Source organism: Lemur catta, chromosome 13, assembly GCF_020740605.2.
Source record: "Lemur catta isolate mLemCat1 chromosome 13, mLemCat1.pri, whole genome shotgun sequence".
In the NCBI taxonomy this organism is placed as follows: Eukaryota; Metazoa; Chordata; class Mammalia; order Primates; family Lemuridae; genus Lemur; species Lemur catta.
Window position 1 is genome coordinate 4503785 of NC_059140.1, and position 17702 is coordinate 4521486.

The window sequence follows — 17702 nt, forward strand, 5'->3', positions numbered from 1 at the left end:
TAGAGGAGACAACAATCAAAGACTCACACAGACAAAAACTAAGAGCAAACAAGATGCTCAAAGGGTGCACGGGCCTCCCACTGGTGGGGCATTCAGAAAGTGTTCCTCGTGGGTTCATAGAGTGGAATTCTGAGTGACAGATTAATGCCACTTGCTACTTGATGTTAGCATCACAGATGTGATGAAAGCTTGGCATGGCTGGTTCTCCTGTAACAGACTAGACCCACTAGAGATCGTGAGGAATCCCCCAGGCCGTGGCATGAAATAGAGTGTATCATAAATGCACATTCCTCCTCACTCCATGGCACTAGGGTTTTAAGCACCAGACACCATCTAACTGTGCCTCCAAGACCCCAGTGCCTGTCCCAACTTGGGCCTCATTTGCTCTGAAGCAGCCTCTGCAGTGACGGATAACATACTCCAAGGCAGAAGCTATCAACGGGCCTCTGAAAGGGGGAGTTCTCCCGTTGCCTGGACCGCCGCGCTCTCATTTCAATGTCGGCATGTACAACACTTCCAAGGCCAATGGCCACCTGCACTGAGCAAGGACAACAGAGGGAAGAAAGTAGGGTGAGGTGGATGGTCCTTTCACCAAGAAAGGGGGGCTCAGGTCTCCCTTTGTGGGGTTCCGGGGTCAGAGGGTAAGCTTGGGTGTACATGCCGTTCTCGGGTAGGTCCCCCAGCGCAACTCTGTGGGGGCAGAGGGACAAAACAGGAGGCAAAAATAGGAAATTTCATAAGTGAGAACCATATAAAATGTCACGAATGATCACTTTGCCTATGCTATCACAATTTTGTGGATGAGAGAAATTTTTCATAGCACCCTGGCCCTAAATGCTTTCACATAGTCAGATGAGCATGTGGTGGGGCAGCAGATGGAAACAGCAAGGGTGACGGTGACTTCTGCGTCTCCCGTGTAAAGGCAGAAACTCCTGTTACACGAACGGCACCCAAATACGCACTTGCTAGTGAGATATATTTTCATCTCACAGTCAGGCAGACATGTTACTAGTGCTGTCATTACTATTGATTTACTTGATATTGCAGCCATAACAAATCTGAGAAGATCGTGATGATGGCCAGGTACAGGAAATTCTCGCATCCAAGGCCAGAGTGTTAAAGAAGAGGAAACTGAGTGTCTAAAAAGGCGAGGAGACATTCTCAAGTTTCTGTAGCTAATTCATAACCGACCTGAGGTGAGAACTTAGAAAACATTTTTGCACTTTTATAAAACACAATGGTGCCCCTCTTGCATGATGTGGCATATGTATATATATATTTGTCTTTGCACTGGTGAACGGGAGTAAAAACAGAAAACCTAAGAATAGATCTTCTCCCCTTGAGGGTTTCCAGTCTACCATTTCCTCTCCACCTTTAGGAAGACCTACATCTCTGATCTTACGTGTGTTCTTATTTACACACGGGCACAAAGCCGTAACAGTGGCTGCTGAAGGAACACAAAATGGAGGCAGAATGGGGAAGTTTGACTGTTCTACTTACAGGATCCAGCAGTACATATGGATTTTTTCTGTAAGAACACATAGAGTTTAGAATCAATGAAAAATAAGATATCCTTTTCCCTGGGTCTCAAAGTCTTTTCAAATACCTATTTTTTTTTCTATGAGGAAGAAACCACAACAGTTTGAATCCAAACACCTGACCAGAAGCAAGCACAGGAATGAAACCAGGAGAGGTCTCCAAAGATGGATGGATTTATTGAGCCTTATAGTCACTGCAGTGGTTAAGCAGCTCAGAAAGACAGGAGCCAAGTCCTTCGTGGGACACTTCCACGGGTCTCCTAGCTCTAATAGCTCAGCAGGCATCGTTCGGTCCCAAGGAGACTAAGAGCCCACTGCAGAAGGCAATCAGACTGGAGGTTAATTTGCACCTGGGAAGGGGTCCCAATGGCCTCATCAGTCTCAGCAAGCTAAATCTTCCTGCAATACACAGGAAATTTCCAGGGCTCCTGAAAGAGCCAGTTGGGGTCATGTTACCCTGAATTCTGCAGCCCAGGATGCTAATAAAGCAGCTGTCTAATCCCAGTCCCCCTTAAAGCACAGTGTCCTAGAGATGAGTCAACTGCCCTCCTGCTCAGGTGGCCAAACCTGGTTCGAAACACTATAAAATGCATCTGAGAAGGAAGCAGGAACCTGAGTGATACCACTGAGAACAAGCATGGTATGGCAGATTGAGAGGGGAAGGGAACATACTCCAGGCAGAGAGGACAATATGAGCAAGGCCGTTATGGTAAATGATAAAAATGATGATAATCAGAAATGTTTTATGCATTCTGAGGAAGGGAAGTTCAAACACGATGCTTAGGGCACTTGAAGGCAGGGAAGTTAGTCCGGGGATGGAAGCAAGGACTCTCTTCTGAAAGAACAGAAGCCAATGGGAATGACGGTCTTTGGCACAGGTGGTAAATTCTGCCACAGATGTGCGTATCTTTGCCTGGGTTTGGAGGGTGAGACGGAGAAAACCTCTAGAAACGAACAACTTCAGTAATCATTCTGAACATTTCTATTACTAATTCCTTAGCCGGTCTTAGGACCAGAAGTTCATCATAATAGAGACAGTTTACCTATATAACCACAGCCTTATGATTCCTGTGTTACTGCTTTATATTCATTTCACATTAGATTATTTTTTCAAAATAAACAGTAGAGATGTTAATGCACCACGAATGAGCCCTGCGGCTGGCAATAACGGGCCTTAAGATTGGCTGGCGTTTTTCACACTGCCGTGTTCTGACATTTCTCCTAAGCGTCATCACCTCTGCTGGCCATGCAGAATACATGGTCCGGGGGAGGCGGGGAATTTCTCAAATCCAAGAAGAGCTAAAGGTGGGTTTTCAGAGGATGTAAGAAACCAGAGAAAGAGGGTCCCCAGTTGCTATGCTGTGGCAGCTGGGGCCCAGAGGGGTGACACAGTCAGTCCGCCTCTGCCCCTCACAGTCTGTTGTTGCCTCCCCGATCTGCGCTGTCTGCTCCAGCACGTGCCGCGGTGAGCACCAGACATGTCATTCCGTGACGGCATATTCTCCACGGCAAGTGTGTACACATTTGCTCACTTCAGAGTGTCCTGGACAAAACTTGGTTGCTGGTAAGAAAAAGGAGAAGAAAAAATCTCCCAAGTCTTTGGGCCTGTAATGACATGTAGACTTATTAGCCAGTGTTGGGGGGATCACTGTGAGTGGGTAACACTTGGCCTAGAAGGGTCACCACAGCTGTGAAATGATACGGGCACGTACGCAGCCCAGCAGTGAGGAGGAAACACGGTCTACTTGGGGACATTCTACCACAGAAAAGAGGTCCCAGAACAAATAACGGACGACAGCTCCTGAACTTGCAGTGTGATGACCAGGGTTTATAGAATAATATAATCCTTGGACTAGAAGGAGCCCATTTGTTTAGAAATGTAGAAAATCAGAGAATATAAGCCAAATGAACATCCTTCAAATAAATGAATAGTGCTGGAGCAAACAGAGCTTGTGCATGCAGCCACTGTGAGTGAGCACCTGCTCAGAAGCCCAGCGAGGACTGGAGCTCACGTCTCGCGACACCTCCCGGTAGAGGCTGCTCCCGTCAGCAATGGAGGCACTCACCAATGTCACTGTCAGATCAAAAAGAAAAAACCCAGAGGCACAAGAGAACACAGATAATCCAGATTAAGGGAACTTTTGCTGAAGAATCAGGAATATGGGAAAGGGAGGGAAGAAGCCAACCCCCAAAATGTAATCTACTTTGCCATGTCCCTGCTAGAACAGGGGTCCCCAACCTATGGTGAGTTGTATAATTATTTCATTGTATATTACAATGTAATAATAATAGAAATAAAGTGCACAATAAATGTAATGCCCTGAATCATCCCGCAACCACCCCCATCCCTGGTCTGTGGAAAAATTGTCTCCCATGAAAACGGCCCCTGGTGCCAAAAGGGTTGGTGACTGCTGTAGGGGAGGATGGCCCAGGAACTTCCTCGTCTCTCCCTGCACTTCCATGACGCCACGTTGTGCTAGTATCTTCCAGATTCGTCTTGTAGCTCTAGGTAGGGAACGCCTTCCGACCAGAAGTGCTCACAGGCCAGAGAGTAATGACAGAATGAAACAAAGCACAAACCTCCTCCTGCAGCATAGTAATAATATTGTTATGAAATGCATCATAATGACTGTTTCAAGGTTGTGGAGGGTGACCAGGAAGTCAATTATATCAGCTAGAAAGTCAATGGTTGACTTTGTTCAAAATTATTCAAAATATATTGTTCAAAAATATTGAACAATAATTCAGTGATATTGCCTTTATTTCTGGTTATTACTGAAAAGTAAGAGGAACGTTACTGCTGCCACGCCCGCACTGCGGCGGGAAGGCGCGGGAAGGCCCGGGCAGGCGGCGGGAAGGCGGCGGGAAGGCGGCGGGCAGGCGGCGGGAAGGCGGCGGGGAGGCGGCGGGAAGGCGGCGGGCAGGCGGCGGGAAGGCGGCGGGCAGGCGGCGGGCAGGCGGCGGGACAGGCGGGGCAGGCGGCGGGACAGGCGGCGGGACAGGCGGCGGGCAGGCGGCGGGACAGGCGGGGGAAGGCGCGGGCAGGCGGCGGGACAGGCGGGGCAGGCGGCGGGACAGGCGGCGGGGAGGCGGCGGGCAGGCGGCGGGGCAGGCGGGGGAAGGCGCGGGCAGGCGGGGGCAGGCGGCGGGACAGGCGGCGGGACAGGCGGGGAAGGCGGCGGGACAGGCGGGGGAAGGCGCGGGCAGGCGGGGGCAGGCGGCGGGACAGGCGGCGGGACAGGCGGGGAAGGCGGCGGGACAGGCGGCGGGACAGGCGGCGGGACAGGCGGCGGGAAGGCGGCGGGACAGGCGGCGGGGCAGGCGGCGGGACAGGCGGCGGGGCAGGCGGGGGCAGGCGCGGGCTGGCGGCGGGGAGGCGGCGGGAAGGCGCGGGCAGGCGGCGGGAAGGCGCGGGCAGGCGCGGGCAGGCGGCGGGGAGGCGGCGGGAAGGCGCGGGCAGGCGGCGGGGCAGGCGGGGGAAGGCGGCGGGAAGGCGGCGGGGCAGGCGCGGGAAGGCGGCGGGAAGGCGGCGGGAAGGCGCGGGCAGGCGGCGGGAAGGCGGCGGGCCGGCGCGGGGAGGCGGCGGGACGGCGCGGGGAGGCGGCGGTGCAGGCGGCGGGAAGGCGCGGGAAGGCGACGAGGGTCCGGTGAAGCCGCGGCTCAGGGAGTGCCTGGCGGGTGCCCGCCCGGGTGGCCCTTCCAAGGGGGCTGCAGTGAATAAAGCGAGACGCCTGCCTCAAGGAATTAAAAATCCCACGCACAAATATCACATCCTTCTTACCCAAAGGTATCCCTCAAGACCAGCGTGTGTGTTTTCCCAGTTCAGACGGAAGGTTCTCTGCGTTTTCGGAAGCCTGAGAAATCGGGGTCTGCGGTTAATGAGCAGAGCGGGCTGGCGTCTGCTTGGAGCTCCCGGGCTTTGCCACGGTGGGACCACGCCTAGCGTGGCCACTCGCAGGAGAGCAGCATAGGTCATTCTCACGTGAGAGAGAAAATACGATCCAGCATGAAATTGGATGAATAAGTGTGAATCAGACGTGTTATTTTTTAAATTATTGAATATCTAATAACAAAGAACTGTAGCAGGTAAGCATGGATGACACAAACAAGCTGAAAAATTATTTTCAGTCCTAGTATTTGGAATGTAGATAGGGAGAGATTTAAATGTATCCTATTAAATCGTTAGGTGGCAGCCAGGATAACATTTCCCTAGATTCCGAGGAACTGATATAAAACCAATTACTGTGAGGCCCCCGGGGCAGGCGGCGGACACCACAGAGGCGCGGCGACAGTGGCCGGAGGCTGGGCAGGACGGACGGACGGTGCAAGCCGGCCAGGGCGCCGGAGGGAGGCGGGAGCACGTTCCGAGAGACGGCGCAAGTGCTGTGGCCGTGGGAGGCGTGCGGAGTTGGGGACGAGCCAGAGATCACTGGGCAGGGAACAAAGAGAGACCTAGTTATGATTGTTTAGCTAATTATGCTAAATTTGCGTTATGGGAAGACAGCCTGTAAACGTCAGTCCTGAACCAGGAGGATGGCAGAGAGGTGTCCCCGGAGGAGATGTGTGACATCAGGGCCTGCTGCAGCGTCCCTGACTGAGGGAAGCTGACACTGCAGTGTGAGGGAGTGGGTGGCAGAAAGGAAGGGGCCCGGGAGCGCTGCCAGCAACAGACGGGAGACTCTAGAGGGGACTCAGGGAGCATGTTCCACAGAGAGCATGGAGGAGGGGTGTTCTGAGCTTCGCTGTTCCCCTCTGCCGTAGCCTCATGTCATCACATCCATAGTGCTCGACACAGACATACTTCCTGGTCCCCCCCAAATGGACAACGTGCACAAAATCTAGGTGAGACCGAGCCCTTCCCTCAACGTCTACCTCTTTGTTGTTATTCTGCTCTTTGCTAAATGTGTCTGGCCAGACAAGGCATGGGCCTGGGTTCTCTGCTCTTCTCTCTGTGGTTTATTTAGGTCTTGACTGGGGTTTTCCATGGTCTATCAAGATGAGTTCAAGTAGAAAGATGGCGCAAGAAGGGCAGGGACCAGCCTCCTGACGACCCTCACGGCCAGTGCCTCAGGGACTTGGCGGGATTTAGGTCCAGGGCCCAGTCCACTGGACAAGCCAGGGCTGCTTACAGAGGAGAGATCTGCCATGAACAGAGGAGCGTGTCCGTGGCTTTTTTTTTAAACCCAGCTCGATCAAATGAGACCATTGGTAATAACAAATTACCAATAGTAACAGTGCCTCATACCTGCAGACGTTCCCACGAGGGTCGCAGCCCACCAAAGGAAGCATGAAGTTGGCAGGGTGGGCCGGCAACTTGAGAAGGTCCTAAAGCAATTTTGAAACTCAATCAATAGGAGGTTTTGAGACTCACAGACATTAATAGAAAACCATAGCCAACTCCATGGAGTTGAGGGCAAAATAGGACAAGCACATCTAGTAAACTAAAATTTTCTAGTGGAAGATCAACTAACCTAGGCTTTTGCCGATGTGGGAAGAGAGCAGCTGAGTGGCCGCTTGCTACAGTTTCTGCCACAACAGCAAGCAGGAGACGTGAGCAGTGCAGCGTCAGCTCCTGAGATCATGGCGGTGTCATCGCTACTTCCTGACGAAAATGTCACTGAGTGAGCCAGCATTAGATGAAGAATTCTGCTCAGTAGGAAAGAGGTGGATATGACTCAGGCTGACAACAGAAGTAAAATTGGTTTTTCGTTTTCGTTTTTGTGAACTGGAAAACACAACTGTTAACCTGAAGTCACTTAAGCAGAAGTGAAAGGATAGCTTTGATTCTAAAGAAAAGGGTAGAAGAATCAAGTAATGCTATCGCCCAAAAGATAGAAAGGGTCACCTGCTATATTCTAGCTTTGTAGCAGCTTGCTAGAGTCACCCGAGTCTGAAGAAATAAGCCTGTGAAATGTCCAAGAAGGAAATGATATGAAGGAAAGGCCAGTAAATGTGCAGACAGAATATTAATACAGAATAGGCAATTTTACTAAAATCAAATCCCAGTTCTCTCTGCCTTCTGCAGATAGTTTTCCACTTGATGTGTTGCCCTTCTTGATGCCAGGTGGGTGCTGACATGGACAATGACACCATCCTCGATAGCTTCGTCCTTTTGGGCTTCTCAGATCCCCCCAGGCTGGAAAAGATCCTCTTTGTGGCCGTGACTATCTTTTACATGGTCACCCTAGCGGGCAACGTCACCATCATAATCCCGTCCCGTATAGACCCCCACCTGCACACCCCCATGTACTTCCTCCTCGGGCAGCTCTCCTTCCCGGACCTCGGCTTCACCACCAGCTGCATTCCCCCGATGCTGGCCAACCTCTGGGGCCCAGACAAGACCGTCAGCTTCCTGGGATGTGCAGCTCAACTCCACATCTTCCTGGGACTGGGAGCTGCCGAGTGTGTGCTGCTGCTGGTCACGGCCTTCGACCGCTGCGTGGCTGTGTGCCGCCCCTGCACTCTGGGGCCATAATGCACCCACACCTGTGTCAGAAGTTGGCATTCCTGGTCTGGACTAGCGGGGTGTTTGGCACCTTGGTGCAGTCCCCCACCACCATGAAGCTGCCCTTCTGCCACCACCACCGGGTGGATGGCTTTGTCCGTGAGGCCCCCGCACTGATCCGCCTGGCCTGCGGGGACACGCGGGCCAACGAACTGGAGACCTCAGTGGTCGGAGCCGTCTTCCTGATGGGGCCGCTCCCGCTCGTCCTCGTCTCCTACGGTCGCATCGCCCCGGCGGTGCTGACCACCCAGTCCCGCGAGGGGAGGAGCAAGGCCTCCCGCACCTGCTCTCCCGCCTGGCGGTCGTCTTCCTCTTCTACTGCGGTGTCACTGCTGTCCACATCCAGCCCCAGAGCCATTTTCCCAGAAGGGAGGGAAATTCCTAACTCCTTTCTATACACTGGTGACCCCCACGCTCAACCCCCTCATCTACACTTTGAGGAACAAGGATGTGAAGGGAGCTCTCAAGAGGCTATTTGGGAAAGACAGAATGGCCGGCGAGGGGTGAGGGGCTCAGAATCAATGGGGAGATCAGCTTTCGTCTGATTCAGTTACTCACAGGATTTAACACGTGGCACTTCATGCATCAGAGAGACTCAATTATCAGTGCTAACTACAATAAAAGGGCCAACGGGAGGGCTTTATCTAGACAGCGGAAGGATCAAAAGTAAAATTTGATGCACCAGCAATGTACGTTCTTTCTTTCTTTCTTTCTTTCTTTCTTTCTTTCTTTCTTTCTTTCTTTCTTTCTTTCTTTCTTTCTTTCTTTCTTTTCTTTCTTTCTTTGTTTCTTTCTTTTTCTTTCTTTCTTTTCTTTCTCTTTCTTTCTTTTCTTTCTCCTTCCTTCCTTCCTTCCTTCCTTCCTTCCTTCCTTCCTTCCTTCCTTCCTTCCTTCCTTTCTTCCTTCCTTCCTTCCTTCCTTCCTTCCTTCCTTATTTATTTGACACAGTCTCACTCTGTCACCTGGCTAGAGTGCAATAGCGCCATCATAGCTCACAGCAACCTCAAACTCCTGGATTTAAGTGATCCTCCTGCCTCAGCCTCCTGAGTAGCTGGGACTACAGGCACACACCACCTCACCTGTAGAGATGGGGGTCTATTTTTAGCAGAGACGGGGTCTCGTTCTTGCTCAGGCTGGTCTCAAACTCCTGGCCTCAAGTGATCCTCCCGTCTCAGCCTCCCAGAGTGCTGGGATTATGTGAGCCACTGCGCCCGGTCTTCAATGTTATTTTTTAATTTAAATATAGGTATAGCATTGCTCCTGTCAGGCTACTATCAGAAAATGAAAACCACTCCAGTCATTTTAAAAGAGAGAATTTTTTATAAGAAATCATTAACTAATATTGAAGGAGGGAAAAGGCAAAAAGGAAGCAGCCACAACTCCTAGTACTGGAAGAACACAAGAGAAAGATTGGAATTGTTAAAAGCTGGTGGCCCTGAGGAGCAGAAACTCTTAGACCTCCTACTGATGAGTAGGGGACGTGGCTGGCTGTGCTTTTATCAAAGAGATGCTGGCTGTGCTCTCAATACATTGAGGAATCTTGATGTAAGTTGATGCAACTGCTGCTACTTAATAATCTGCAACTGCCAGGGAGAAAAAAGCGTTGCTAGGGTCAAATTAACAAGAATGGAACACAAACAGAACACAAACAGGGAAGAGCAAGCCACCTCTGTAAGGCCGGGTATGGTGGCTCACGCCTGTAATCCTGGGAGACTGTGGTGGGAGGATCACTTGAGGTCAGGAGTTTGAGACCAGCCTGAGCAAGAGTGAGACCCCATCTCAACTAAAAATAGAAAAAATTAGGCAAGCATGGTGGTGCATGCCTGTAGTCCCAGCTACTCGGGAGGCAGAGGCAGGAGGATCACTTGAGCCCAGGAGTTTGAGGTTGCTGTGAGCTAGGCTGACGCCACGGCACTCTAGCTTGGGCAGCAGAGCAAGACTCTGTCATAACATAACATAACATAACATAAAATAAAATAAAAATAATAAAATAACACGAAACAAAATAAATCTTCCCGTCCTGCCTGCCAGCCTGCCGCCTATCTGGCTATTTCACCCATTGTGGGCAAAGACTAATATGGAACCGACCAGAAGCAAAGCAGAAATGCACAGGCACACTCCTAGCCCCAACTCACAAAGGAGCCGATACAAGTGTGAGTTTAGAGCAAGACCATGGGTTAGAAACTGGCTCCCGTATGTGACACACAGCTCTTAACACTACAAAAGAAATACAAAATGCAAATTAGGAGGAAGACAAAGCTAGGGCCAGCTTATGGATCCTATTCAATGTAATTCCCGCATGCCACTCGCTCTTGGGAAAGAGCACCATGTCTGATCAGAATCATGACAAGAAGCAGATATACAAGTTCCCACTCACGAAATACCCAAAAGAAAAAAATAATCTCAAAACCCTTACACAAGCCTATGATTCAGGCGTTTTCAATGTGTCAGCTACAATGGATTCGTTTCCAATTAAACAGTGCGTGTTGAGGTGATTATAGATACCGATGTCGTTGTAAGAATTAAGGAAGAGATCCCACGAGCACTTCATGCCCCGGTAACATCTCGTGGAACTGAAGTGCAGTAATGTCACCAGGATGCCGACGCCGACGCACACAGACACAGAACATATCAGCCTCCTGCTGCCTTTTACAGCCACACCCCCTCCCTCACAGAGCCACCAGACCCGCCCCCTTAAGTCCTGGCAATGACTAATTTATCCTCTATTTCTACATTTTTGTCAACTCAGGAATTTTTACAAATGGAATTGTACAATATGTAATATCTCAAAATTTCTTTTTTTATTCAGCATAGTTCTGGAGATTCGTTAAGGTTGTTGAATGTATCAGTAGTTTTTTCCTTTTTATTGCCATACAATATTCTCTGGGTTGATGTACCAGTCATTTTCCCATTGAAGGACATCTGCATTGTCTCCCGTTTGAGGATATTATGAATAAAGCTGCCATGAAGATTTGTTAACAGGTTTCTGTGTGATCATTAAGCTTGTGTTTCTCTGGGCTAAATGCCCAAGAGTGCAATTGCTGGGTTGTATAATAAATGAATGTCTAATTTTGTAAGAAACTGTCATATTCTTTCCAGAGTGGCTGTGCAATTTATCCTTCCTGTCAGTTATGTTTCAGCAATCCAGTTTCTCTGCATCCTTGCATTTGGTGTCGTCATTTTATACATATATACATACATGCACACACATAAATTTCAGCCATTCTGACAAGTGTGTAGTGACATTTCATTGGGGTTTTAATTTGCATTTCCCCAATGGCCATTAGTAATGAACATCTCTTCGTCTATCTTCTTTAGTGCATCTCCTTGTCTTTTACCTATTTTGCCAATTTTCTAATTGGTTTGTTTGTTGAATTTGAGATTGCCTTATATAGTCTAGATATAAGTCTTTTGCCACATATGTGGTTTGGAAATATTTTCCCCAAGTCTGTAACTTGTCTTTTCATTCTTTTAACAAGATCTTTCACACAGCAAATGTTTTAAATTTTGATGAAGTTCGATTTGCTAGCGAAAGAAAGTTTTCAAATTTTACTTGATTCCTTTCACCACAATTATTCACATTATACAAGTGCTGCTAAAATCTCATTATCCCTGATTTGATCATCAAAAGCACTTCTGTGTCCCATGCTCATTTGGCTATCTCTATCTCATTTAGGTATCTGTATCAGTACCACAGGGCGTAGACCTTGCCCAGTAACTCTTCTAAGTAGAGTGCATTAGTTTTCTAGGGCTCTTATACAGAAGTAACACAGACTGGGTAGCTTAAACAATAGAAATTCATTTCCTCGTAGTTTTAGAGAATAGAAATCTGAGATCCAGGCATCAGTCAGCAGGGTTGCTTTCTCTGAGGCCTCTCTCCTTGGCCTGTGGTTGGCTGTCTTCCCTCTGAGTATGTCTGGGTCCCAATCTTCTCTCCTTAGAAGGACACCTGTCATATTGGATTCGGGCCCACTCCAGCAGGCCCTAATTTTAACTTAATTACCTCCTTAAAAACCCTATCTCCAAATACTATACAAACTCTGAAGTGCTGGGGGTTAGGACTTCAACGTGATTTTTTGAGAGAGTACAACATAGAGTTACAGAGAATGCTGCAGAGTTCAAAACACATAAAGATGCTTAAACAAAAGCTCATTATCATAAATAACAACATTACTGACCTATATGGTGATGACCATGAGGACAATAACTCCTAAAAATTTAGGAAGCATATGCCCATTAAGAGAGTTCTGGATGGGAGTAAGTGAAGCCACAAGGATTGAAAACAGGCATTGTTTGTCCTGCCTCACACACAATCACAAATCTGTCCTTGGTTAAACCTGGGGACCCCATTCTAATCTACTTCCCTTAACCACTGGCACATTGTGATCCATTATTGTGGAAACAATTCAACCTTAACTTGTGATCCCATTCCAAGATTTCAGTTCCAGTTCCTTGGAAATACTTATAATTAAGAGAGATTTTAAGAGCACCTCTTGTGTGCCAGACACTATTCTAAATGCTTTACAGACGCTAACGCATTTGATCCGCATACACCCATTGAGGTGGACGCAATAACCTTCACTGTGTTGACGGACAAGGAAACAGACACAGAGAGATAAAGGAACTCCCGAGGTCACACAGTAAATGGATGGTGAGGTGTAACAGTGACGATGGTTGAGTCGGGGTGTCACGATCTTGCCCTGTGATACCTGGCAGTGAAGACAGTGGTGAAGGCAGGGATACAGGCTGTGGCTAATGTGAGGTCCCCATCTGCAGTGGAAGGAGGTTGGCCCCGGGAGGAGGGAAGCAGACACCCCCTCTGGCTGGAAGTGCCGTGGTTGAGAGGGAGGAGAGAAGGGAAGTGGCCTCAACCCACTCACTTCGGAACCCTGTGGCTTTAGTGAGCACTGTGACATGGACATACTTCTGGGCAACATGAGCGGCAACATTGTAAACAAGGGTCCAATCAGACCCCTGGAGCTCTGAAGTCTGTAGACTTTGAATCTTGTAACACCATGAAAATCACTTTAGAGGAATGAAAAGCAAAGTAACTGCTGTAGAAAACAATCAAGGGAAAAATTACAGAAAATTAATCAGCAAAGATAAAAGAGATCATGAGAATAGAGAAAGATGACAGTATAGCAAACTAAGGGTATCTCATGAACATAAAAGTATTTGCCACTGAAGAGAATGGTAAAAACTAATGCAACTGGAAATTACTTAAAAATAAAATAAGTTGTTTCTGAAATCAAAGAAAATTAAAGATCTCCAAATTAAAAGGCAAGAACTGAAACAGAGCATGTAGCATTGAAAGAAATGGTAATGAAGTTACTTAGCTTCAAAGATAAAAAAAATAATCTAAGCGTATCTAGTCTGAAAAGCAATTCATCTACAGTGAAGAAAAATCAGGATGGGCTTCAATCCCAGCCAAAAGTGCATAATCTCTATAGGGATTTATAGCTGGCAAGTGCCTAAGTGCCTAACAGGGAAATCTTTTTTTTTTTTTTTGAGTCAGAGTCTTGCTCCATTGCCCAGGTTAGAGTGCTGTGGCATCAGCCTAGTTCACAGCAATCTCCAACTCCTGGGCTCAAGTGATCCTCCTGCCTCAGCCTCAGCTGGGACTACAGGCAGGCGCCACCATGCCCGGCTAATTTTTTTCTATGTTTTAGTAGAGACATGGTCTCGCTCTTCCTCAGGCTAATCTTGAACACCTGACCTCAAGCGATCCTCCTGCCTCGGCCTCCCAGAGTGCTAGGAATACAGGCGTGAGCCACCGCGCCCTGCCAGCACAGGGAAATCTTAAAGAAAAAAAAGAACCATGAAGAAATATTAAAGGACATTCAGTGGCCTTGATTTTTTGTGTTATTTTGAAATTATTTAGAAATATATAGATGATAGATAGACAGTTTCATCTATATCAAATATATAAAATGCTCAGAAACCAAGATTTTCCATGTAAGACAAAATAGAATAAAGATATAAAATCAAGGAAATTAACAATTGGAAACACCACTATGAAGTAATGATTTGTTTTTCTGTTTATAAAAACAATCCAGACTCCACCAAGAGACTCCTGGAATTGATAAATAAATTCAGTAAAGTCTCAGGTTACAAAATCAATGCATACAAATCTGCAGCATTTCTATACACCAATAACAGTCAAGCTCAGAATTAAATCAAAGACTCAATACCATTCACAGTAGCTACAAAGAAAATAAAATACCTAGGAATATGCTTAACAAAGGAGTTGAAAGATCTCTACAAGGAGAACTGCAAAACACTGAGGAAAGAAATCTCAGATGACACAAACAAATGGAAAAACATATCACGCTCATGGATCAGTAGAATCGACATTGTTAAAGTGTTCATACTGCCCAAAGTGCTTTACAGATTCAATGCAATTCCCAGGGAAATATCAACGTCATATTTCACCGATCTAGAAAAAATAATTCTATGCTTTGCTTGGAACCAGAAAAGAGCCCAAATAGCCAAAGCAACCTTAAGCAAAAAGAACAAATCTGGAGGGTCACATTATCAGACTCCAAGCTATACTACAAGGCTATAGTAACCGAAACAGCATGGTATTGGCACAAAAATAAACACACAGACCAATGGAACAGAACAGAAAACAGAGCTGTTAAACCATCTATATACAGCCAAGTGGTCTTTGACAAAGCAGACAGTAATGTACACTGGGGAAAAGAAGCCCTATTCAATAAATGGTGCTGGGAAAATTGGACAGACACATGCAGAAGACTCAAACAGGACACTTATCTCTCACGGCTCACAAAAATTAATTCAAGATGGATAAAAGACTTAAATGTAAGGCATGAAATCATAAGAATTATAAAAGACAATGTAGAAAAAACTCTTCTAGATATTGGCCTAGGCAAAGAATTTATGACTAAGACCCCAATGGAAATTATAGCAACAACAAAAATAAATAAATGGGACCTGTTTAAATTAAAAACCTTCTACATAGCTAAGGAAATAACAGAGCCAATAGACAACCTACAAAATGGGAAAAATATTTGTAAATTATGTATTCAATAAAGGGCTAATATCCAGAATCTACAAAGAACTCAAACAAATCAACACAAACAACACAAACAACCCCATTAAAAAGTGGGCAAAAGACATGAAGAGAAGTTTTTCAAAAGAAGATAGACAAACGGCCAACAAATACTTGAAAAATGCTCAATGTCACTAATCATCAGGGAAATGCAAATTAAACCACAATGAGATAACACCTTACCCTAGTTATAATGGCTTTTATTAAAAAGTCCAAAAACAATAGATGCTGGCATGGATGCAGAGAGAAAAATGCTTATACACTGTTGGTGGGACTGCAAATTAGTACAACCTCTATGGAAAACAGTATGGAGATTTCTCAAAGAACTAAAAGTAGACCTACCATCTGATCCAGCAATCCTACCACTGGGTATCTACCCAAAGGAAAAGAAGTCATTTTATCAAAAAGATACTTGCACTCAAATGTTTATTGCAGCACAATTTACAATTGCAAGGATGTGGAATCGACCGAAGTTCACATTCATTCAGGAGTGAATTAACAAAATGTGGTATATGTATACCACGGAGTTCTACCCAGTCATAAAAAAGGATGATGAATTTATGCCTTTTGCAATAACTTGGATGGAACTTCAGACCATTATCCTAAGTGAAGTATCTCAAGAATGGAACAACTAATACCACATGTTCTCTCTAATAAGTCGGAACTAACCGAGGGGCACACATGTGCAAGAGAGAAGTACAAGTCATTGGAAATCAAGCAGGGCGGAAGGGGGAGGAGGGAAGGAGCAAAAACCTACCTAACAGGTACAATGAACACTATTCTGGTGATGGACACACTTACAGCCATGACTCAAGCATTACAAAAGTGACCCACTGAACAAAAACATTTGTACCCCCTTAATGTTTTGAAATAATAAAATAAAACCCAGTAAGAAATCAGGACCTAGAGTCCTGATTGTGACTTCTAAATAGCATTTTACTCTAAAAGAAACCAGGGATTGTGACTCTTAGGTTCATTCCCATTAAAGTTTGGGACTTAACAAAGATATTCATTATTGCCCCAAATAGTAAAAGGCACATAATCTAATAAACTAAGATGGAAAAATAAGAAGTATGAGAAAAGGAAAACAAGATGCAGAAATGTTATTTGAAGGTGATATCTTATAGAAAAGACAGGAACATTTGCAGACTATTAGAACAATAAGTCAGCTCCGTCCAATTGTTTGACTATACATAAATATGAAATATTACTTGTATACAGTACATTCAAAAGCCAACAATGGCTATAACAAAATGTAATAGAAATACAATCTCATCTATAACGGTTACAAAAATGTTAAAATATATAGAAATAGCTCTTCGCCATCTTTCCTTTTTCCGTGGAGCTGCAGCAATGAAGGTCGAGCTGTGCAGTTTCAGCGGGTACAAGATCTACCCCAGACACGGGAGATGCTAGGCCAGAGCAGATGGCAAGGTTTTCCAATTTCTGAATGCAAAATGCGAGTCGGCGTTCCTTTCTAAGAGAAATCCTCGGCAGATAAACTGGACTGTACTCTACAGAAGGAAGCACAAAAAGGGACAGTCGGAGGAAATTCAAAAGAAAGGAACTCGCCATGCAGTGAAATTCCAGAGGGCCATCACTGGTGCATCTCTTGCTGATATAATGGGCAAGCGAAATCAGAAATCTGAAGTTAGAAAGGCTCAACGAGAACAAGCTATCAGGGCTGCAAAGGAAGCAAAAAAGGCTAAGCAAGCATCTAAAAAGACTGCAATGGCTGCTGCTAAGGCACCTACAAAGGCAGCACCTAAGCAAAAGATTGTAAAGCCTGTGAAGGTTTCTGCTCCCCGAGTTGGTGGAAAATGCTAAGTTGACAGATCAGGTTTTTAAATAAAGATCCAACTCTAAAAAATATATATATGTGTGTGTGTATATATATATATATATATAATTCTAACTTTAAAAGTTGTAGAAGATATTAATACATACTGAGGCAATGACTAAGCATCAATAAATGGGCGAAGGACATGAACAGAAACTTTTCAAAAGAAGAGAGAATAATGGCCAGCAAACATAAAAAAATGCTCAACATCTCTAACCATTAGGGAAATGCAAATCAAAACCACAATGAGATATCACCTAACCCCAGTGAGATTGGTCTTTATCAAAAAATCCCAAAGCAACAAATGCTGGCAAGGATGTGGAGAGATTGGAACACTCTTACACTGCTGGTGGGACTGCAAACTAGTGCAACGTATGTGGGAAGAATTTGGAGATTCCTCAAAGAGCTACAAGTAGAACTACCATTTCATCCAGCAACACCACTATTAGGCATCTACCCAAAGGAACAAAAGACATTCTATAATAAAGACATCTGCACTCGAATGTTTATGGCAGCACAATTCACTATTGCAAGGATGTGGAAACGACCCAAGTGCCCGTCAATCCATGAGTGGATTAATAAAATATGGTATATGTATACAATGGAATACTACTCAATGATAAAAAAATTGATGTGATCTAGCACCTCTTATGTTTTCCTGGATAGAGATTGAGCCCATCTTCCAAAGTGAGGTATCACAAGAATGGAAGAATAGGCCCCACATGCACTTGCCACCAAACTGGCACT

The 17702-nt window shown here is 46.1% G+C and overlaps 2 pseudogenes across 1 annotated transcript; both read left to right on the plus strand.

Moving 5' to 3' along the window:
* Positions 1-7614: 7614 nt before the first annotated feature.
* Positions 7615-11747, plus strand: LOC123649438 (annotated as a pseudogene).
* Positions 11748-16468: 4721 nt separating this feature from the next.
* LOC123649352 lies at positions 16469-16985 on the plus strand (annotated as a pseudogene). The gene has a single exon (XR_006738995.1). The product of XR_006738995.1 is annotated as a 60S ribosomal protein L24-like (transcript).
* Positions 16986-17702: the final 717 nt, after the last annotated feature.